This window comes from Lagopus leucura, unplaced genomic scaffold (assembly GCF_019238085.1).
Source record: "Lagopus leucura isolate 7727_CA_CO unplaced genomic scaffold, USGS_WTPT01 Super-Scaffold_100012, whole genome shotgun sequence".
NCBI lineage: Eukaryota > Metazoa > Chordata > Aves > Galliformes > Phasianidae > Lagopus > Lagopus leucura.
The window spans coordinates 1,229,170-1,253,665 of NW_024962267.1; the positions used below are offsets into that span (position 1 = coordinate 1,229,170).

At 38.5% G+C, this 24,496-nt stretch overlaps 1 long non-coding RNA gene across 1 annotated transcript; it reads left to right on the forward strand.

Annotated features, from left to right (window-relative positions):
• Positions 1–655: 655 nt before the first annotated feature.
• LOC122182049 lies at positions 656–16,197 on the forward strand. The gene is made up of 3 exons (XR_006179687.1): positions 656–689; positions 4,203–4,271; positions 15,661–16,197. It is a non-coding gene; the product is annotated as an uncharacterized LOC122182049 (long non-coding RNA).
• Positions 16,198–24,496: the final 8,299 nt, after the last annotated feature.

The following is a 24,496-nucleotide window of genomic DNA, read 5'->3' on the forward strand; positions in this document are numbered from 1 at the left end:
ACCAAGACCATATCTGCCTGTAGGAAAAGCACATCATCTAATATTAGGTAGCATAAATGATGAAATAACAGGTGGCTTTTTTCTTCACTTGCTACATGGTGAGATTCATTTGCAGCTTCATCCCCTTGGACCTTTGTACTTATTAAAGGCCCTACCTCTTGGGTTTACTTCTTATCCAAAAAAGATATTGTTTTCATCCTACATGCAGTCTGTCTCCCATAGAGATTATATGATAAAATTACATGGTTGTGAAAATCCATTGCAGTGACAAAAGGATGAGAACTCCTGCATCTTCCTGAAGAAAGTCTCAAGTAAGCCAATAAAAGAGCGTGATTTTGTCCTTTATGACAGGAATACCGTGGAATTTACACAGTTTATAGTGTAGTTGACTTCTGTAGCTGGCATTTTCTGATATGAAAGTCTACTGCCCCATAAAGGGAAGCCACTAGTGAATTTTGCAAGTTAGGTATTGTCTGGGGCTGCTGTATCACAGCCTGAACCTCTGATTGATCACCTGAGACGAGCAATGCGTCACGGGAGCACAGGTGAAGGCAATTCACCTGTGCTGCAGGAAGGGGTGGAGCCTGACTCCACCTCTCCCAGACCCACTTAAGAGCTGACTGCCAGTAGGGAAGGATCTCTTCTGGAGATCCATTCCACTGGAGTTTATTACACAAGCCCAGGATTGGGTGAGTGTCCTTCTTTCTTACTCTAGTATAGTAATTATATCAGCTAAGCTCCTAGATATACTATATCATCTGTATATTCATTGATTGTACAGGTATTGACTTTCCCTTTACAGTGCGGAGTAAAAAAGGCTAATCCACAGATAGTGGGTCATAGTAAGTGAAGGCCCATTTGAGACAATCAATGGAGAAGAGAGGTAAATCTTAACTCTTTCCCAGACATTTAGTTGATTTACTGACCCATCTTAGCCCAAGGTATTCTCCTAGAAGGAAACATTCAGCTGTTATTTCAAACACCAGCAAAAGCAGCTGGTGGTACTGCAGCCTGTTTCTGTAATAACTCAGGTGAGAGCCTAATGACTGGGTCACTTATTATGCATGCTGATTATTTTCCACATTCCATCTCAGAGGAGAATGTGTGCACAAATTTGTAGTAGGCAAAGTGTTGCTGCTGTTGCAATTCATGAGTTTTGGAGTTCAGAACTAAAATCTCTGTATGTACGCATTCACATTATTCAATCTATGTGATTCAATATTACACACCTTGAAGAACTCACTGAATATGTTTGTCTTGAAAAATGGTATACCATATTATTTATCATTTTTCTACCCTTTTCATATACTGCAGTAATTTAGTGTACACAAAGGCTTGAGGCTGTGGTAATCAAGGCAGAAAAAAAATGTTGATTTAGATACGCCATTAATAATCATACTGCTGTGAAGCAGAAGTCTTCACAGCGTAATGCTTTTTGAAAGTGATGATGCTACAACCTCATTTACCATATCCCCCTTTGTTTTTCAAAATGAGTAAAAAATTCTGTTTTATTCCATCTCTATGAAACCAAATGATAGACAACTTTTTCTTAGAATAAGCAAAAAAAAAAAAAAAATAGGCTATTTGCCTATTCTTCTTTAGACAATTTATGTAATAGTTCAAATCAGAGCATAAAGCAATATAAAAACAGCTGGTGGGAAACTTTACTTAACATTAGGCACTTTCAAGCCTGAGCTGTGTAATGCTCATGCCTTAATGCATCATATGCCTTTACTAATTTAAGCCTGTTTGTGCAAAAAGGGCTGTGTGGGGACACAAGTGGACAGCTTCTGTTAAGGAGTCATGCTGCAGTTAAAGGTCTGCCTGTGTTCACTGCATAATGCAGGCCGTTATTTTCACTTCCCTTTTTGTGTTGTTTAAAAAGTAATGCTAAAAACGTAGCAGTGGAAAACTGGTTTATGTTCACAAAATGGCTGTGCAAATAGAAGCATTGGGAAAGATATTATTCTCTTGGGTAGCTTTCTGAATTTTGATACTAGTGTCAGATTCTTGAGAAATTTTTTGACTTTTGGAGTTTAAAGAGAAAAGCAGTGGGAGACTTTGGGTTTCGGTTTGATTCTTTTCTTTATTGTGCCCTTTTTGAGCTCATTTCTTCCTTGGATATTGCTGCCCTTGAAATATGTTTACAATTTTAAGGTTCCTGAATAGGAAGTTAAGAAAATTTATTGTACAACTGACTTCAAATATTTCTAAAAGGTTGAGAAAAAACCTTGCTGTTGGTTTTCAATTATTTTCATTTCAAGTAGTATTGAATAGAATGTCAGCAGAAAAAAAAAGTAGACATCAGTGTGTAAACAATGACTTAGAAAGCAGGAACAGTATTTTATTCAGACACTAGTGCCTTGAATATAATCAGATGCAAGCAATATAGTTCACAATACAGGTTGATTATGTGTTTGAAAAATAGTATATATTTAATTGTGATGAGAAAGCTAACTTCCAGAAAATAAAAAGTAATCTGGATCACTTTTTCTAAAAGACAGCTATTGACATATTTCAAAAGGCATCAGTAGATGCATTCAAGTGATGTCTGTAACCAAGAAATTCCATCCGTGTTTAACCTTTACATTATCATCCAAGCTTTCCTTTCATCTGGCCATAGAGCCAGCTGAGATCCTGCCCTCATCTGCAGAAGTAAATAAAGACCTATCATATGCAAATATTGCGTATAAAAGTTGAAGGCCAAATAATGATGGTCTCAAGGTATGGATCCATGTATTGAGTGAATATTAATATTAAATCTCATTTATAATTTATCTGTATACTGCCATTTTATTTACCTATTGTATAAATAACTATTACAAATATATTTCTTTTTAAACAAGACATTTTGGAGTCAGTACAAACATAATAAATCTTTGTTATGTGGTCATATAGGCAGAAGTAGGGAAAAAAATCTGGCTTCCCAAAATAACTTTTTTTTTTATAGCGGAGTACTGAAATTTCATTTCAGGTAAAGGTAAGGAAAAAAAATTCTGGTTTCTAAAAATAATTTTCTGTTACAGCACAGCACTGAGAATCTATTCTGATGGCCCATTCCTCTTTTCTGTTTAGGATGCTGATGTTAGCTTAAAGCCAAATTAGGCAGCTGCCTCCAGACGCTACTCCCAGAAAGTTATTCCTCAGCATCTGAGAGGGCTTAGCAAAATGTATGACTTTAAACAATAGATGGGAGAGATTAACCTGCTTTGTATGTAAGAACAAAGTAATTCTGCAGCATGAATTTGGTGTGCATTGTTCTCCATTCCTATTAATCCACTGAGAAGCATTGGTTTATTTACTGGATCTCTACTTTCTGTTATTGTAAGGAGTACACTCTGCTAAAGCAAACTATTTTCTTCAGAGTCCACACCTGCATCTCTGTAACAAGTCTACATAAATAACTTTTAGTGTTTTCTATGCCTGAAAATGAAATTCCTCTTTCTAAAGACCACATGCACTGCATTTGAGCTGCTGTTCTTCATATGATTTTGGACCAGCTTAGTTGCTCTGGGCAATTGGTCCAGGCTGTGCTCAATGCCCTGTTGCTTCTCAGGTGTCAGACCTCACAGGGAGATGAAAAGCTGGTCTATAGGGCCAACCTGGGTTAAATTGGAGGTGAAGGACATGAGACTTATTAGCTGCAGCCCCCATGGCAAAATATTTCAGTGTGCATCTCAAGCAGAAAGTTTTAGGGGGAATGCAGTCTCCAAAGAAAGCGTGGGCCAGGGTTTCTATTTTGTCATCCTTGTAATCGATAGGTGGGTCAGTCGTCCTTGCACCCTCTAGTTTAGTTTAGGTCTCCTTCTAAGAGCCTTTAAGGTAGTAATTCAGGGAGGAAACCAGTCCTCCTTATCTGCAAAGAACTGGAGCCAGATGGGGCTATTTGTGAGGCAGTGGAACACAGGTGCTGGTCAGCTGCTGATTACTCAATAAATGCAGCACCTGATTTTATTTTGATTTAAGCCTTGATTATGGAGGTCCTTAAAGAGAAGGTAATGACAGGCTCCTAACAACATTTGTCATCAGTTCATATGCCTATAAAATCTGCATTGGAGTAAGCATGGTTCTTAAACTTGTACGACTGTAAATAAAAAGTATTTTGAAGTAAAAAGTATTTTAAATAAAAAGTTTTTTGCTTTTTTTTTTTGAGGTTTTCAGCTGCTGAAACCTTAAGTTTATTTTTTGGGAATGTTTTACAGGTGAATTCTGTGGCTGGATGCTATTTTTTCCCCCTGCTGTGTTCTTACTGCCTTGTACAGCAGCATGAGGTAGGAGATGAAGTTTAATCTATTGAGAGAACTGTTTCTTATTTCATATCATTATGACTCTGTAGCTTGAGCAAAAGGGATCTGTATATGCTACTTTAATCATTAAATTTGTAGCAAATCATTCCTCCAGTTCACATACATTTCTTTCATGTTTCCTGAGGCTTTAATAAGTGTGGTGTGTATAAGGAATTCTTTCAAGGCTAAGTGTAAACTTGATGGTGCTTCTCCAGCCTGTTCCTTAAGGAGAGTTCTCTGAGTTCACCTAACATAAAGAAAATTGATTGCCAAAGTCAAAGATAGAGAAAGGAAGAATAAAAAAAAAAAAAATCACAGATGGATGATGCCATAAATAGATAACACTGTAAATAATGAAGAACACTACTGCCAGCTCTTCGGAGACTTAGATCAGCTAACAATCAGTGAAGACAATGACAGTTCAATTCAGACAAATATAGAACAAAAAGGGCTTCTTACAGAGACGAGCTCCTGGCAGAAGTTTGATAAACTAATATGTAGGGTCTGATACAGAGCTGGTGAGGTGGGCGAGGTACAGCTCTTCCTGGCTGATCAGTTTCCCCATTCAGTATACTGACTGTTTAAAAAAAAAAAAACCCAATTCAGACTCAAAATTATCTGCTGCAAGCCAATGAGTATTTTTAAAGAAAGAATTAAGAAAAAAAATGACGTGGGGAGGAAAAATTGGTTGTAGTTACTTGACCTAGGACTTTTATTTCTACTTGGATCTTCTCATGGAGAAGGCTCTGCAGTGTGAGTTATTAACAGGTATCTAAATCTGGCCATATCTCAATCCTAGGTCCTAAGCCTTTGGCAGTTGGTAAAAGAAAGAGCTGAATTCTGTTGTAGTGAGTTTGATATGGATTTTGGCAAGGGGAGATACTCTGATAGTTCAGGCTGTTACAGACTCATGGCAGAGGAAAGAAACCTGGGGCATCTTGCACCTGACAAGCCCAATGCCATACCCTCCTGTAAAAAGTCACAATGTGATGGCAGTGATGAGAGTTGGTCTGTTTCAATTTTGCATCTTAATGGCTTTGTGATTCAAAAAAAGAAAAGAAGAAGAAAAAAACAATACCTAAAACCTTAATGTGGCACTCTTTTATTCCAGTGCATAGAAATAAAGGCTGCCTTTTTCACAGAATAACACTTCTCACTCACTTTACAGAAGTGAGAAAGATCATACAGGAACACAGGTACAGAAAAGGCTGATATCCAAAAGAATAGTGAAAGAGCAACAGAGTAATGCATTTAGTGGGGAAGAAATTAAGTGAACCCTGTTTAGAGCAATTTTCCAGTGCTGCTATGGGTGAACTCAGCAGGAGTGCAGCTCCCTGTGTTTCAGCTTTCAAACCTACAGGGTTTGAAAATACCTTCCCTTTCCTCCCCCCATCAACACACCAGAAAGCCCCTACATTTTTTGCTGGGCTGTGTTTCAGGAAACTGAGTCTGACTCCATGACAAAGATGAGCTGCTGTCAATATACCAAGATAACTTTTAAAGTCTTTGTCATGGAGTCAGACTGTTCATTACTTTCATCTGAATAGCACTGTTGGGTCAAGTTCCTCAAGTGCTGCTGAGTGTCTTAACTGCCTCTGAAATTATTTCCTACAGAAGAATGAAATGCCTTGTGTCACAGCCTTGATAAACTGAGTCCCAAGTATAGGAAATAGTCATTGTGAATTACCAATGACTCAAACTTTCTTACAGGACATCAATGAATTGGCTGTATTGGCCTGTAAACTGAAACCCATGTTTGTACAAGTAAAATAATTTAGGTACAAAGGGCTAGAGAATCTAGAACTCAACAGACAAGAGCCAGTCAGGTCATAGAAACTCTCTTGAGCCTGGAGGGCTAAAGATTTGGATTCAGTGATATGTCCTTGCAGTTTCCCTGGTGATTTTCCCTAAAGCTCTAGCTTCATGTGTCCCCTATGCCAGAAATAATACATCAGGATGTAAGAGGCCTTGTCTCCTGACAGTCCTCAGGAAAAGCTCTCTCAGAGAGCAAGGGGACAGAGCAAGCAAACACTAATGGATGACTTGGAAGAAACAAACAAGTAATAGCAGTCCCTAGCTGTCTAGATCAGCAGCTAGGACTGGTAACTAAAAATCCATACCAGAACTAAGTGTGAGCAATCTGTTATCAACAAAGAGTAAAATGAAATCCCGCTTCAGCTGACTGCAACTTCTGCCAGTCTTGTCTAGTGCTCTATTTATTGCTACAGACTGACAGGAGACATCATAAATGTATATTGGGAGTTCCTGAAAATAGTTACGATGTTTATTGATTTAATCCTCTAAGATAGTACTTCAAATAATGTTTGGGTTTCATAATGTATGTCTCATGGATCTCTACAAAGAGTTTTGAAACAAAGTCACTCAATCTAGAAGCTTTATATATGTATGTCTCCCTTTGGGGTAGGATTGATGCATGTAGTTTGAATAGTTATATTTTACTTCTTGTACACTAAAACTTTTGTTCACTTTTATTTATAACATGCCAACTGCCTTTAAAGAAATGATGGAGACTGAGTCAAAATTTAAGATTATCATTTTAGTGTGATTTCTAATTGGTGGCTTTTGTTGACTTTTTTTTAGCAAAAACATCAGTTATTGCAGTGATATAATGGTAATAATTCTAAACCAGGGAAAGTACAGGGTACTACATGTTGTACAAAAAATCCCTTTCAAATGGGAGAAGAATCTCCAAGTGATGACTGTGTCTATGTTACTTGGGGGACAGTGTGGTCTGTCCTCACCAGAACGTAATTCTTTAACTTTATAACCTTGTAAACATCAAATTGTTCTGTGTTCTTTGGTGTTTTATCAGTGTCTGAGAGTACCACAAATACATCTGAACTGCAGACTTGCAGCAATGTAATACAATTCTGTAGATTTTTTAATTTTCCCCATGAATGCTTAGTTTATGTAGTCCTTGTGCATGCTCCTGTGCCGTAGCCCTGAGCAGGGATATGGCTGCCTCTCCTATCCTCACTTAAAAGTGGGAACAGGGACTGGCTATGAAGGGGGGGCACATAGAAGGAAGATAAATGTACCAAGACAGTGGCTGTCTGTCCTGTTTTCATTAGTTTGACAGCTGTGTACTCTGACTAGGTAGAGTAATGCTAGTGTGGATTAAAAACTGTTGAGGCAAAAGTAGTGAGACTTTTACTACTTCTAGATTCCAGCTGAATCTGCTGCTTGTTGTCTTTGTGACCCTCAGAAACCTTTGGTAATCTTTATTGTAATTTTTCTGAGAACAGCCATCCTTTCCAACAGAATTCTGGCTATATTCCAAGTTATACATAGTTAAGTACTTCCTGCTATACTGGAGCTAGTTAATGTTTAGATGACAAAGTAGTTTGACTTCCTGAGTTGATATGAGCCATGTTCATACAGTGATTAACCAGGATGATAAACTTGTTACCTCTTAATGCTGCAATGACTGAAAAGATGGCTTACAATATTAAGATATTGGATCTTAATTACCAGTAACTAATTGAAGCTTTTGTGATTATAAAACAATTGAATACGTGAACACAAGACACCTTTTTAGCCTTACCACGAGGTTGCATCTGGGATAAGAATAGAGATATGCTGGAAAAGCCAGATGGTTTTCACATGAAAAAGAACCTGCTTCTCATCAGTATTGTGATTGTACTACGAATTAGAGAAGAATGAACAAGGCATAAATCAAGGAGGAATTTCCAGACCTAGGTTAGGATTAACAGATTCATTAAAATAACTTCAGGGACAGAGTTAAAAGTCACATTTATTAATGCTGACAATATGTATGTAGTCAATGATACAAAAGCCTACCCTTAAAACATGGTGCAGATGGATTTTATGTACCTAAAAAGTTGAGAAAACTCATAACTCTTACATGCTGTCTTGCTCTAGAAGTTCTCTGAATTCATTCTCATTCCCATCACTCTCCACCTGGTTTCTGCCTTAATTCCATAGCTACAAAAGCTAAGAGTGATGCCAAATAAAGCTAGTGAATGCCTCTGTGTGGCAAATGCTAAGACTCCAAATACACCATACGGTGGTTGCCTGCAGGGATTGAGAGTATTGATTTAAAAACAAACAAAAATAAGCCCAACCCACAACCAATTCAGCTCTCACTTTCTGTCTCAAATAAATAAAACCTAGGTGAATAGGTGTCAATGCCTAATTCTAGGTGTTGCTTATTGATTAGAAGGGCCGATGTAAATCTAGTTTGTTGTCTTGAGTCTTGTTCCTACTAAAAGTTTTGGCCAGGCAGAAAATAGAGTATTTGGCACCTCCTAAAATCTGAATGATAAGTGCAAGTATCTACGTCTGGAATTGGCCTTTCTGATTGAGTTGTGCTTCTGCACTGCCTGGATTTATTGTCTATGCATAGGTAGTGCAACTCTACACAGTACACTAATGCAGGATGTTTTATCTTGAAAATGAACAGAAACTCAACTCCTTTTGTTAACTTTAGATTTTAGGTTCGTCTCTAGAAGGCAAGAAGCTAGTACTTCATGAGAACATTTCTTGCTATTTTTCTTTTTTCTTATTTTTTTTCATTAATTTTTTTAGTTAAATTTCTTGACTTAAATAAAGTAATGAAGAACCAGATATTTTCCCAGGGTTATTTTTATTTTTATTTTTTTTTGTAATGTGCTGAAATAGAGATGTATTGTCCTAAATCTTGAAGAATCAGACAGTCTAAGTCATGTAACTTCTGGATGAAATTAATCTTTTTTTTTTTAATGCTGAATCTTAAATTTCTACATTTGGCTTTGGTGTTGTAGAAGATGTCTTCCCTGAGCAGCTTCTGCTGAAAGCTATGCAGCAGTTAGTAACAGAACTCGTCAACACCTTTTCTTGTGGAATTTCAAGTCTTCAGTCAAAAAACTAGGAATGCTAAAGCATTTCAAAGACAAATGTGCTAACATGGAGGAGGGCAGGGTTGTGGTTTTATTATTATTATTGTTAAAAAAAAAAATTAGAGGAACAAAAGAGCTTACCTCATTTCTTTGGAGCCTGTCAAATTGTGATAGCTCTGCAAAAATAGCTAGGATGGAAAATTCCAGTCTGAACTCCTCCCCAAAAGTTCTGAAAGTTATAAGCAACTAAAAAATTGAAAACAGAACCTTAAAATAGGAACTGTTAAGCAATCTTACTAATAGCTGGTATTACTTGCCCCACCTATGTAAAATATAAACCTTAAAAATATAGCCTAAATGCACTAAATACCACTAATGTAATATTGGTAATAGCTACCAGAAAGATGTGGCTGATGTTTTCTTTATTGATCTGCCAAAATTATAAAGTGGCAGTACTTTATGTAAGCTTTATTTAAAAGCATAACTGCAGAGTGATGACAGAACAGTTTATATACCAGTGTGGTAAATATAGCTAGAGCTCTGTTCAATACAGCAAGGAAGGAAAAAGCCACTGAAAATACTATTTGCTCATTACAAGTAAGGGAAAGGTTAAGGATTTGGAGGTGGATTTCTGTTTTATTTCCACTTCTAAACTGTGTCACTAAAGGAAGAAAGGTAGATATTAGGGCCCAAGAGTGTAAGTGGTGGACTTTACTGAGTGATCCACAGTAGTAACTTTTTAGATGCATTCAGCTGAACATATAGAGCAGCAAGAGTGGGCCAAGGAATAAAATGCCTTTCAGTTTCTGAGGGCATGCATGTGAATGTCATCAAACTTTAGTTTTGATGTCTCCTAATGATTTATCTGAGCTTTGGTTAACACAGTCGAACTGCTGCATTAAGGACCTAAGACTTCAGAAGGTGTATATAGTCCAATCACTAGCTCAGTCAATGCTACTCTACTAGTGAATTTCTTTGCAATAGAATTAGTAACCTTGCCAATGTATGTTTCCATACTGCGCCTTTAGTATTATCTTTTCATGATAAATTCCTATTCCTCACTCTTGTTTAGGATAGAAGTCCTCTATCTGCTTTTATGATAAAAATAAAAAAATAAGTCCACTTCTCTGTTGAAGTTCATCGCTTTGTGCCATTTATGTGTTTGGTCAGTATATGAGAATGTTCATGGCAGAGCTGCTATTTCATTGTAGATCCACTGTCTATATCTTGCCATTCTTGTTTGCTTTAAATAATGTGTATTCTCCAAGCTATTCAGTAAGGTCTTCTGAGTACATTAGAGCCGTAAGACCTAAACCTGTAAGATATGGGTGCTTAAATGTTTATTCTTTTATAGTGAAGAATGTGCCTCAGATTTTGAAGTTTTAAAAAAAGCTGTATCAATTATTGCCATGAAAACTTTAGGTATGGTGAACAGCAAATCTCTATTTGCATTGGCAGTATTCATAGACCCCTGTGGTTGGACTAACAGCCGCAGAGCTAAGCACATCTCATTCCAAGTTACCAATGAGATGTTTTCTAGGTAGTGCCTGGGAATGCTAAACTTCTAGCCTATACATAACAGACCTATACAGAGTACTAATACAATGAATCAAAGTACTATTCCCTTTCTTTCCCTTTTTACTTATCTAGTGGCCTTAATTGGCTCCAGAAAGCCTGGCTTAGTTCTAGCATAATGTTAATGAAGAATTTGCATTCCAAAATAAAACTGATATACTTAATATACTTAAAGGATTTTATTTTTTACTGTAACATCAGCTCCTGTTAATGTTCTAATTGGTGTCTTTGTGGGTCATCAGGTCAAAATGACATGCTCAGATTTGGGAGGAGGATGTGGCAGTGGTGGGGGAAGGGCTGTTCAGGCATTGAGACTGTTGCAAAAGAGGAGGAAACATCCATTACTGGATTAACACCCAGATAAAACCTCAAGATTGGGCATACATAGTTTGTTTCTTCTCTGGAAGAGAAATTGCATGTTTGATGGCATCAGGATATGTTCTGTTCAGTATTTTCATAAATTCCTTTTTTCAATATAAAAATAATACGCAGAGTTGTTGAGTTTAATATTGACCATAAAGAATTACTAAAAAGTTCCCGTAACTGGATAATAAGCTAGGGGGTAGAAATTAACTTTGATAAAATGTGAAACAACAGACTTGAAAAACAACATTTATAAATGCGTATAAGTGTTGGACTCTAACATAGTGTTATAGAAAAGATTTTAGTGTTGTGGGTATTTCCCTGTAAGAATTAAATCATTGCATACAGCAGGGTTTTGGGGGGGAAAAAAAGGACAAATTGAGTACTAATACTTATTACAAAACACATTTTTAAGAAAATAGAAAGCACTACTATGAAACAGGAATAAACCTATGGTCCTCCCACATCTTGATAAGTACCAACAGTTCTGACCATCTTATCTGAACAAGCTCTAATAGAGCTGGATAAAATAAAATGACAAGGTTAATAAAAGATATGAAATGAAAGAGTTGAGGTGAGCCTAAGGAGAGCATTTTGGCTTTGATAAGGGATAATTGAGGAGGATATTACAATTGTGTGTGAAAAAGTTAATATCATACAGAAAATGGAGAGATGTTGACTTTTTCTTAGGCAGCCTGTCAGGTAAGAATGTCCAGCAACAAGTTTACAAAAAAAAAAAAAAAAAAAAATCATGCAACATAATTAAATATGGAATTGAAATATCCTTTGGCAGGCAGTTTTGGTAGCCAAAAATGTAAATGGGTTCAAAAAGAATTAGGGTAAATTAATGAAGGATAAATCTGTCAGTGGCTATTAATACTCAGGCACAGTACTCACTTTCAGTATATGGGAATAGTACTTGACCAAAATAAGGAAAAGGAAACAGAACTAGTTCCATGCTTATTGCTCCTTGGACATCAGCTACTGGCCACTACAAGCAATTAAATTGTTAGCTAGATGGGACCCTAATTTGTTTGATTACTGTCTCAAAGCCTGCAGTCTTCCATCAGGGATGCCAAATCTTGGGGGATTCCATCCTTTGAATGTGATTTTTAAGTCTTTCCGTTCGTTTACCTTCGCTACTGTTTGATAAGGTGGTAAAACAACACGTAAGTCGGTCAGTAAACAATTACTGAACATGATAACATAGGACAAGGGTGTGAATAAAACTGATTTTGAGATGTCTGCACTGCAGCAGCAGAGTATGGATCTTTAATCGGTGTATTTTTTTTATTCCAAGGCAGACACAATGTATCCTCTGCTTTCAGTGTTTTTCTTTCTACTGGGTACTGTATCCACATAGCAGAATAGAAGCCTCTTTTAGGCACAACTGTTGTATTTTCCTTTTGACTGGCATAACAGTCAAGAACCCTTATGAAATCATTTTACAGTAATACTCTTCTGGCACTATATTTTTTTTATATCTGTCGTGAAGAGAAATAAATGCTTGCTTTCTCGTTTTCCCATACTGTAAAGATCTAGTATTTCCCCTAGAGACCACCCACTGTGTGACAGGTATTTGAAAGCTTTCCTAGCCACTGAGCAGGTGCCATAAAGACTTCAGCAATAGTAAATTTTGGGGAGATGGAGGAGGAAACATTTGCACTAATGAGTCCCTTGTGCTTTTCAGGAATAAAAATATTCTCAGGCTTTATATTTCTATAATCTGTGATGTCTGCAACATCTTTCTGCTGATGCAGAGTCAATGTTGTTGCAAACTTAAGGACTATGACCCAGAAACCATTGGGCTGCTTGGTCACCTCAGCTCTGTGCTATAGTTGGAGTTCAGATATTTAATGTATGATCTTCTCCCTCATTTTCTCTGTGCTTTTACTCAATTAGATGAAGTCATCCATGACTAATTAGAAACTTGTTTTCTAACTAGTAATTTATTTAAATAGTTTTGTAATTCATTGGTGTGAGTATTCTCAGGACAAAATGTTTAACAGGAATATTTATGGAAAAAGCTTTTAGGTTTATAGGAAGAATTGTTATGGAGTATTTAAATGCAGAAGATGTATACTCTAGCAGACCTCAGTATTGTAGGGAGAGCTGGGATACAACTGTGCAGTCTGGCCCAGACAATGTTCTCCTGCTATGCTTGATTTAGGAGGAAGCACTACACTGTGTCTACGTTACTGCCATATTGTTGCTGACAGAATATATTATCTCAAGCATAGTCCACATCTGCCTTTCATCCAATTAGCAAGGACAGGGAATTTCAGATAACCTTCTGGCTGTACTTGGTCTATGAACAGCCTACACTTAGAAATTAAGCCTGAAAATCCTTGCCATGGGGAGTAATGTATAAACCTTTGGGTCCATGTAGAAATTTGAGATCCAGTTGTACTCTCCACCTGAGGTATAACATTATCAAGATTAGAGGGAAAGATCCTATGGACATGACCTTTACCTATGTACTTGGAAAGAACCTTTTAACTTCCCATGCAATATAGAAGGAAGGGCTTTGGCAGCAACAGCTCTTATCTGTTGTCAAAGACCCTCAAAAAAGCATGGGGACTCCTAGTCCATACAGGAATCTATGGCTGAGCTCAGCAAAGCACTAATGCTTATCACCTATTCTCGTGACACCAAGGAGTAGGTTAAACTTGCTCAGGATGTTTCAGGTTAACTATCTTAAAAGCTCAATTGAAAAGCATAGATGCAAAAAAATATGATATATCTGAATGCAGTCTCAATATCATGTGCAACAGCTCTTGGTACCCTACCTCCAGGATCTGTAGATGAACATGCTCTGTGTAGCATTTTGTAAGAGGTGCACTGAAGTTCCCACAGATTCAGGAATCCATGTTTGGACCTCTCTTTTACATCATTTTTCAAATGAAGTGCCCATAGTTTCAACTATGAAACCTGGAGATCTGAATTCCCAGGCAGGTAAAAGGTGAGTACCTTATCAACAAAGCTCTAAATGCATGGTTAACTTAGAAAGTAAGCCTTTAGCATACCTGTACTAAGCACATTAGCTCCATTAATTAGATGTCTAAACCATGACCTTTAAGGACCTTTCCGTCTGGGAAGAGCTGCCGTCTATCAGTTAATTTCAAAAGAATACTCCTTACGTTTACATAGCTCTTCTAATTACAGGATCTTAATGTGCTTTTACAAGCTGTGCCTCTGTCCTAGGAAGTAAATTTGCTGCAGGTAAATGCAGAGAATAATATAATAGCAGTTTTGAGTTAAACGTATAGATACAGATGGCAGTTTCTTCAGAGAATGTTACATCAAGCTATTCCAGCCGTTTTGGCTTTGAAGTGACCATAGGGTGTGCTCAGCACAAGCCACTGCTGTTGCATCAGCTAAACTTGCAATTCCAGATCTCAGAGTCCCTTGACCTCTAGGAAACAAGAATGAGAAATCTGAACATGGCAAAAGTGATCTAAGTGTATCAGTGAGGAGAGAGTGTAAGTGAGATAAAGGGTTGTGCACACATGACCTTATAGATAATTATTTAAGGCCTTCATTCTTAATTCACAGGTAGGAAAAGGATCTGTAGGTTTCTAGAAGAGTTAGTGAAAGACTTCCTGGCTAGCTGTAATCAGTGCTGTATGCACATGGTGTACCTTTAAAGGATTTAGGCAAAACTGGGGAAAATGGACATGCATTAATTAGGTTTATAATCCATACTTTACATGATTTGGGATGTGTTTAGAATTGGTTTGAAGCAGACAGGTACAGCCCAGTGAATAGGCTGTTGCTAGCTTCACCCAGGCTGGAAGAGGTACAATAACTTGTACCAGGTAGTCTGCTAGAATTGCTGAAACGCAACAAAATGACCTCCTAGCTGAGCTGTGGCAGCCCTGATTTGACTAGTTGCATTTCTAGGTAGATGTCAATTTGTAAGATGTATTTCATTTAGATACATTTTGTTTGTTTATTTCTAGAAAGGTATGTGTCAGTGGTTTTTCTGAGCACTCAGACTACTTGTATCCTTGCTTTTATGTAAAGGCACTCAGAACTAAGGACTGCGTGGGTCAGCTTGCCAAAGCACTCTACTTGACCATAAGTTTATACACTTCTGTCATGTGTAATGAATTTTTGTAAAGCTTTTTCTTAGTAGGCTCAGTATGTGGCAAAAGTATGTGCGCTGAGTGCTGAAAAATTCTTCCCTATAGATCTTGTTTCTCCTATACCAATGTGTAAACTGCTATTATCACTGTGATCTGAATAATATTAGAGAATGGTTTAAAATGTTCAAGCCAACAGTTCTGACTTGCAGTTGCTAAAACAAGAGAAATTTATTTATAGCTAAGAATACTGCTATACATAAAAATGTGGTCTGCATCCCCAAATAGATACCCATAACTTCTTCAGAATATTCAGCCTGTCGGCTCCTTGATGATCCAGTGTTTGTTACAGAAACAAAAGCTACAGTAGTTAATTGGGGATTACTGCTCCCATTTGTAGTTTATTTACTTGCTGATAAATCAAAAGAAACTGAACTGCATTTCTTGTAATGCATGAAAACCATGAGGGATAAATTTGCATTTTATTTTTAGGAGGTATGATCTGCATTCAAGCAAGTCTACTTCCAGCTTCTCACAGCCTCTTCTGGGGATGAACTGGGAAGTCTGGATGCACAAAGCAGAGCACATTTGTCATGGATGGAAACAACTATGCTATACATTTCACATTTCTCTTGTAAGAGAGAAACAGGAGTATATTTATTGATTGTAATATAGATATCATGGAGTGATTTAACAATGACTTAGTAAGATTTGAGATGGCTGGATGGACCTGATTATTTATTGCACAGATAGTAGGGTTAAAACACAGATATTGGAGACCCTTCTGTTGGGTCATGAGGTTCAGAGTGGACCCCCTTTCTTTCTTACCTTTTGGTTCTAGGAATTTAGGAGCCTAGGTGCAGTTGAGCCCAATCCTACCCCCAGACTTGGTCGATGATTTATGTTGAAGGGATCATGTGTGCACAATCAATGATCTAATCTTAGCAAAGCTAACAAAGCTTAAAGCCATCAGTCACTTCCTGAGTATCTGTATCAGCAAAATGTCTTGATGTCAAAGTGTAAGGGATCTCTGTGCAGACATAACCTTGAGAGATATCCCTACTCAAGGGGAGATCCTGTTGTGCAGCCAGCTGCCACACAGAAGAGCTCCAGGGCCTCTTGGGCTGCTCATTATTTATGGGGTAAGATAACTGACTCATAGTCATACTTTGTTTTTAGGCATGTGCTCAATTGGCCCTCAGCTGTTGAACAGGCTGTCTGCTATCAGCTCTTTCAACCCCCCAGTTTGTAACAGATTTGTGGTCATTAATCTGCCTAAGAATTTTATCAGTGCTGTGAGGTTGGGAGCACACCGTCACAACATCTCTCCCCTGCGATGCTATTTTCTTGTCTGCAGCTTTTATTTGTAGTGATTCGCTTGCTTTCCAAATATTGCCTCCAATGCAGTTCAACTTCTGAGGAGCAAAAGTAAAAGTCAGTCCTAGAGCTCTGGTCCGAGGCAGGTTTGTCTCTAACAACACCTGTCCAGGACATCTCGGCAGATGAGCAGCAGTGCACTGTGCACAATGAAGAGGGGTGACCTGCCTGAGGCTGTCCTGAATTCTGCACTGTGCAAAAAATGTGACCAGTAGGGTTTGAGCCTGAGAGCACAGAGTGAAGCAGTCTCAGGAGACCACTGAGATAATGATCTGCCAAGTCTAAACCTCCTTGTTTCCCATGCTTACCTTGAAGGGCTGAAATAACCTTGCTCAAAATATTGGCATAGTTTATGTTTTAGAAGACATGCTAATGGACTCAATTTGAAAGATCATGGCAGATAGATGTTGTGTATCTTCATATGTTTTTTTAATTGCTTATTGCAAATTGAATCAGAAGCATAAACAGTTCCTTGAAGTAGGAGAATGAGGTAGAGCAGAGGCAAAACCTAGGGGCTGCAGGAAAGGTCTGTCACAGAAAATACAAAAGGAAAAGTAACAAGAAATGAGAGCAGATATTTGGAGAGAAGCACTCAATCACACCATGGTGTTCAGTGTAAACCCAACACTGGACTAAAATTACTAAGTGTACAGGAGTGCAAACAGCCAGCTAGCAATTTGTTTTGGTAATTCTGCTGCAATAGAAAAAGCATCTGACTTCAGAGAACAGAGTAGGGAAGCCTTGAATTACTGTTTGCCTGCTGAGGAGAATGTGCAGACCATGAACTACTGCTTGGAGTGAAGTAAAGCTTGATTGAATGCACAGACCTGCCTGCTGCCTTTTGAGATGAAGCTCTGCTTTCTGTCTCTCCCTGCCTATCAAACTTACTTTATGAGAAGAAACAATCTTTCTCTCTTTAAAGTAGGAACTATTCAGGTCTAAAGTGTGAGATGTCAGACCTCTTGTTTTACAAACAGTGGATAACATTCACTGTGTAATATTTACTGATTATTATTAATCACTGTAGCTAACATCTGCAGATCTCATTCATTGTGTATTAAATTTATAGCATGGCAGTTCAATAAGGAGCAGATTATGAATTAAAAGTCAATAATGGCATTATAAGCATTCTTTTTGAGGGTTGTTTTTCTAATTATTTGCAATCTGTCATCCAGACAGTCTATGATAACTCATCTTAGAACAAAAGCAGCATATCTGCTACTCAGCACAGGAGGCAAGCTGACCCTCCCTCTTCATTTTAATGTGTTATGACTTATGTACTCCTGCTTTTTTTCCACTAAAGTGAGGGGAGGGAGAATCTCATCAGATCTGTAGACCTGGTTTTACCTTGGGTATGAAAATAGCTCTTTTAGAGATGCTGTACCTGAAAATAGGCTGAAATAGAATGTCCCTAATGCTTAGTTCAGCTGTTTGCCAAGGAGAAGGGAAATGAGCACTGCATTGTCTCCAGTTTTTCTACTGATTCTGTTTCTGTCTGATTCTTTTCTGCTTATATGCACCCACGAAGTGGGTGCACTACTACCTGCAAGGAACTGAGCAATTTAATTACGGATTTGAGAAACACCGATGTTCAGTACTTCTGCTCAGTTCGTCATGTGAAGTGACCATCTCCAGGGATTAAAGAATAAAAAAAGCAAGGGCTAAAGATTTTTAATTTTTCTTTAAAAGGTGGTCCTCTTACCTCCAGGGACATAATTTGGAGATATCAGAGTACTCTGAAGAGTAAAGGGAAACGGGATAAAAATCATTTTTTCAAAATAGATTTGCAGATAAGCGGGAATGCCGGAGAGAGAATGAGAAGGGAGAGTGTCAAGAATAATTTGTCACTGCACATTGTGCCCTTGGATGTTAGACACAGGCCAATCACTAACCTCTTGGTTGGGAATGGAAGAATCCAACTATTTTCCCAAGCTTTTTCTTAGGGAACAGACTGAGTGATGGTGACTGGGTTCAGAAGGTGGGATTCTTTTCTGGGAAGGGTGAGGGTCAGGGTTCTGGGAAGGTTTTATATTGTGACCACTGGATCAGCTGGAATTTTGCCTGTGATTTTAAATGATCTGTATATTTTCCCTAGATTTTTGGAGAGACACGTTTTAAAATCTGAAGAGATAAAGAACTTAAGTTTTATTATTTATTCTATTTAACTTGAGGATGTTTGAAAAGTTTCCTAACCTTTTCTTTCTTTCTTTTTTTTTTTTTTTTTTTTTATGAAATAGTGATTTAAAGGTTAAGCTCTTGTAATTCTACTCCACAGTTTGGTCAGATATTTTTAAGATACTTATTCCTATAGCATGTATGTTATGTCCTTCTCATTGTGCTTACGTGGCTTGTGGATTAAATTTTGGGTTGATAGTTAACTTCTTACTGGTGTTCCTATTCGTTCTGCCACTATTAGCTATTTACCAACAGCTATTTGTCCACTTGGAAGCATGCTGTTTTGATCCCATTGATCCACTCCTTTGTGTTCCAGTTTGTCCTCTGTGTCACCTCTGACATGGGCACATCCATCAGTTTTGTGTCATGTGGATCTCATGACGTTGCTTTCACATAGATAAGATTTTCCATGTTACACTCCTGAGTATGATATCTGGGTACTCAGATACCAAGGCTGTGTTCGCAGCATCAGGACTTGAATAGAACAAAGCAAACCAGGTTTTGGTGACAGTTACAAATGCTTATGATTTTTCTTTGACTTTTTCCACTGTTTCTCAGGCTCTTTCAGTTGCTGTCACTGAATATTTATCTTAGTTAAACATGCAGTATATCTGGTACGTGTTCTGCTGAATTAATATGCGACAGCATCTTCGCAGTGCTTTAGAACTCTTGCTGCAAATGCAAACGTGTTGTGCTGCACTGCTCAAAAGTTTTTAATTAAGAGAATTGTTACTTGTGTGTCTGCCCCAAGTTAAGGTAACTTTGCATCAATTATGATAACACTGTGAATCTGTCTCTGGGAGAGAGCTGTTTGGGTGAACATTTCTAAGCGATGCATATAAGGACTGGGGCAGATCTGAACTGTGTGACTGAGACACACGGATGTTTAGTGGTGTTTGCTGTTGCCTGTATTGTGTGCTATTTAAGCCTGCTACTAGTAAATGGCAGTCACAAACCCTCAAAGCTTTTCTGGAGTGAGTTACTTTTTTATTTTTTTATTCCTTCAAACACAGATGCATGTTTTCCCTTGACTAAGTCTGTCACATTACAAAATATCAAGAGCAAACTAGTGTGTGCATTTTTCTTACATTTCCCTATTTTCTTTTGGCAAACCAGAATGTTATGTCATTTCAATATTAAATATATTTTTGTCATTTCTTTAAAGCTTACCCTGTTTCCTAAAGACTCAGTGAAGACCAGCATGGCAACATTTGAAAGACTAAAGGTGGAAACTAACCTAACTCTTATAACGTCATCTGTCAGCTAAGTAAAATCCACAACAAATTCACATATAGACCTGTTAGGAAACTTAACTTGAAAAAAGGTCACATTTTTCTTTAAAGCAGTTGTTTTGTGTTGTTTTTTTTTCTTTGTTGTTTTTGTTTTGCACCTGTAACTTACTGGCACAGCTGATGACACTTAGGCTTTGATTCAGCAAAGCACTTAACCATGCTACTTAGTCCCATTGACTTTAATGGAAAGTAATTACATGTTCCAACAAAGCACATACAGAAGCGGTTGGCTGAATCAGGGCTTTAGACATCATAATGAGAACCTGGTTGGGAGGGAAGGGGGGAAACTGAATTAATGCAGTGCTAAAAATCAAGTTTATGCGCTCTGAAAATATGCAGTAAGGACTCATTTGTGGCAGTGCTCTCCCTGTGTTGTCACATTGAGCTCATTGCTATACAAAAATCGAGAAAACAATTCTAATTCCTGTATCCATGCTGTTGCATGCAGAGTTCACATGTATGTTATCACACGCTGGAGTTAAATCGCTATGCAATGATTACAAATGGTACCAGTTCTTTCTTCAGCATTTTTTTCTTTGACGTTCAGTCTCTGTTGGTATGAGCTGTATTAAAATAACAACTTGAAGTAATACTAGAACCTGACATACCTGTTAATATAATCTCCAGTAAAATACTACAGCAGAGCTGTAAGGCTAGCTACTCTATAGTTCTTGAATTATAGTATATAGAGACTGTGCGTGGTTTCCAACCACTCCTGTTACATTACACTGAGTCTTAATTTCATCTCCTTGAGAAGGTTTTACTACTGAGCACAGAGCAAATTCTGCTCACTTTATATTCCTGGTGACATTAATTGTTGTACTCACATAAAGATTTGGCTCAAGGGATGTATGACTAAGAATATTGCTTTTCTGTAAATTCTGATGGAAAGATGCTGCTCAAGATGTAGTGGCTGAAATAATTTACAGTTTGGTTTTTTTTTCCATTACTGAGCATCTGTAGCTGATGAACCAACAAGTTGACTTATTTTGTATGTGTTGGGAGCACACAGAGCTGATGTTCAAGCTAATTCTTTCACAGTGATTTACCCAAGCTACTAGGGTTAATGGGATTAGCTGGATCTTGATTTCTGAGAAATACTGCCAAAATTCCATAGAAGAGGTCAGTTCAGCACCTATCCAGCTGTTGAACCAGATAAGGAGAAGCTGTGGTTGTACCTCTATGGCTTTGGAGCTATGAAGCACCATCAAGGGGAGACTTGTCAGCAACCTTTTTTGTTATGCTTCATTCTCCTCTGATAACCATTGCCTTCCCACACACCCTGCAAAAAAATGTTGCACTGCCTAAGGAGAAAACCAGGTCACAGGTCTGCCTTCCTAGCTCTTCAGCATAGAAACAATTTGCACTGTCTTCCTGGGCTGCACTGAGTGAGATCAGAACTGCCCACAGCCAGTGGTTTTGGCCCTGCCATCTTTGCAGGAGCTGCACAGAGCTGCTCCCTGCCCTGCTGCCATCACGCAGCAGGTCGTGTGGCCTTGCAGTGGGAGGTAGCTGCAGCTTCCTGCAAGGTGCAATAGAGTGGGTGGGTCCTGGCCCAATGAGAGGGAACAACTGAGAACAAAATCCAAAAGAAAACCTTTGGATAAAAGGATGATACCATTATCTTGGAGAAGAGGAGGCTTGGGGGAGACCTCATTGCACTCTACAACCTCCTGAAGGGAGGTTGTGGTGAAGAGGGATTTGACCTGTTCTCCCAGGCCACGAGCATGACAAGGGGTAATGGCCGCAAGTTGTATCAGAGGAGGTTTAGGTTGGACATAAGGAAGAACTTTTTCTCTCAGAGAGTGGTCAGACACTGGAATGGCTGCCCAGGGAGGTGATGGAGTGGCCGTCCCTGGCAGTGTTCAAGAGTGTCTGGGTGATGTGCTGCATGATATGGTTTAGTGCTTGTGGTGGCAATGGTGATGAGGAGACGGTTGAACTAGATGATCTTGTAGGTCGTTTCCAACCTTGTGATTCTATGACTCCATGATTGGAATTAGTCAACAGTCCTCCATTATTTTCCATGAAATCTGAGGTTGCGTGTCTTTCTTGCTCAGTCTCCAGGGACCGGGATGTGTCCTGTTCTGCTCAGCCAGGCTGCTGTTAGCAGGAAGCAGTGGACTACTTCCTGATAATGGGAGATGGAAAGAAATCTCAGGAGAGGGAAAGCAGTGCAGATATAAGAAGAAAGTAAATCTCAGTGACACTGAACAAATGACTCCATCAGCATATTCAGACAATCATGCAGGGCCATCTGTGCAGGGCTATACATCCCTAGGCAATGAGTGCATGCTAGGGAAGCACAGGCTATGGACATACAGTGTCTGTGCCCTTGTGCAATTATGGTCTGTTTGTTTTAATTCTCTCCTCTCCCTAAAATTATTGGGTTTTTCCTACAATTGCCAAGAAGTGAACAGCTATTTATGTCTTTGATTTCATTCCACCAGAAAATATTTTTCTTTAATGAAGGATCCTGTGTGTGACTTCTGTATGATGCTTAAGATGATGCAGACACTGATGGTTTGCTAAGTGGGCAACAGCATGTGTTTCTGTTACTTCCCCAGCAGCTATGGCTCTGTGTACACTAGCAGCACTAAGGCCTTACTACAGACATAAGCTTTTAAAAACACATTGGCCAAGGACAGTGACTCTTAATCACATTTTTAAAGCTGTTAAATTCAGTATAGCCAGCTAAATTCAGTATATCCTAGATGTTAAGTGACATGTTGAAATGAATGAAATGAATGAAGGTGACATGTTAGCAAGCATATGTAAAATATCATTCCTTTTCTGATCTTGTCATCTTTATGATATTGCTGTTGCTTTTTTGCAGTGGATGGAAAGCTTGAATCCAAATCCTGGTGGGATTTTCTTGTGTGTGTTACACTTGCTGTAAGAGAGAAGAGCCTTAGATATGATTCTATTTAACTTTAGTTTTAAGTTGTAGAGTATATCATTGAAGGAAGCACAATATAGTCATGCTGGAGAACTCCGGGTGTTCCCTTTCCATCTGATCCTATTGCCTTTCTGCTGCAATAGATCACACTGAAAGGACAGGCAGCTGCTGCCCTTCCCTGGCTGCTCTGGCTGACATTCCTGAAAGTTGAATTAGGGACAGTGTTATTTACTCTTTCTTCTGCTGAACCAAGAGAATAAATTCCAACGTCCTTACCATGTGTGTTGTCTTTGAATACTGGAAAAAGAGACTGTATTCTTGAGGCAGATTCTTTACCATTGATGGGAAATTAATAATAGCAAGTTAAATATTGTGTATTAGAATTAAGTAAAATGGTCAAAGTGTACCTGCTGTTTACTCCTATACCTGCAGTCTGCTGTGAGCTCTGGGGTGGTCACCGTAAAGTTGCTCTTCAGAAGACCATTTTTTACAAAGGGAAACTGATGTAGCATTCATTTGCAAAGTACTCCTATATTAATAAAAAATTACTATTTCAGAAACATCTTTTTATTACAATTCTGCATTTATAGATCCAGCAAAGCTCCATGACTTGAATAGAAAGTGAAGAGAAAGTTTTGTACTTGTGCATGATTGTATTGGCAGTAATTTAGTGCCAAAACCACTTAATGCCAAATGGCAAAATCCGGGCCGACGTGTTGGAGCCAGATCTTCCCAGTGCCACTACATAACGTTCCCAGTTAAATGAATTTTGGGGTAAGGGCTGAGAATGGGAGCACTAGGTCTGATGGTTTTTAAAACACTCATGTAAGAACTGAGCCTGCTCCACTGCCAATCAGTGGGAACAGGAACGCATCTACTAACAAGGCAAAAATAAACCGTGGCTTAATCAGCTGCAAAAAGGCCTGGTCTCTCTGCTTTCCTAAGTAGTCTATTTTGGAATGGCTGTTGGCATTGTCAGGAGGGTGCAGCACTGGAGTCTTATATGGTTAAATTTTATAGTAGTCTAATAATGAAAAAAGCATGTGTAAGGCCCCTTGGCAAACAGCCCATAATCGTGGCAGTATTCCTACAAGTAAAGCTGCAAAGAAGGGGGAGTGAAAGAGAGAGAGATAATTAATGGGGACCTGCTTTATTTGCCAGGAGAGATTTTCTAATGCTGGGAGCAAAGGGTATGTGCCTGAGAAAATGTTGAGAAAATAGAGTTGTTTTGTGGTGTCCTAAAATACAGTTTAATGAAAATGAGAAAATAATGGGAGGACAGTCAGTTCTCCAGTCCCTGGCCAGCTGCCCAGCTGTGAGTAGAGATGCACTGTTCCCGGGCTGCGCTTCCAGCACAACTCACAGAAAGCTAATTGTTCCTATACACACTTTATTTTCAGGCTCAGGCCATTTGAAACCATGTTTTCCCTTTTGTTCTTTGCTCCCTCCTCACTCTCAGCTGGTAAAGAATTTCTTCCTCAGTGTTATTTCTTGAAATGTTTCTGCCTTGCAGAGCACTGTCTGTTGTTTTCCATTCTTACTGGGGTGTCTGTAGGAGTCTGATCAAGCTTGAAGGTACCTGGAG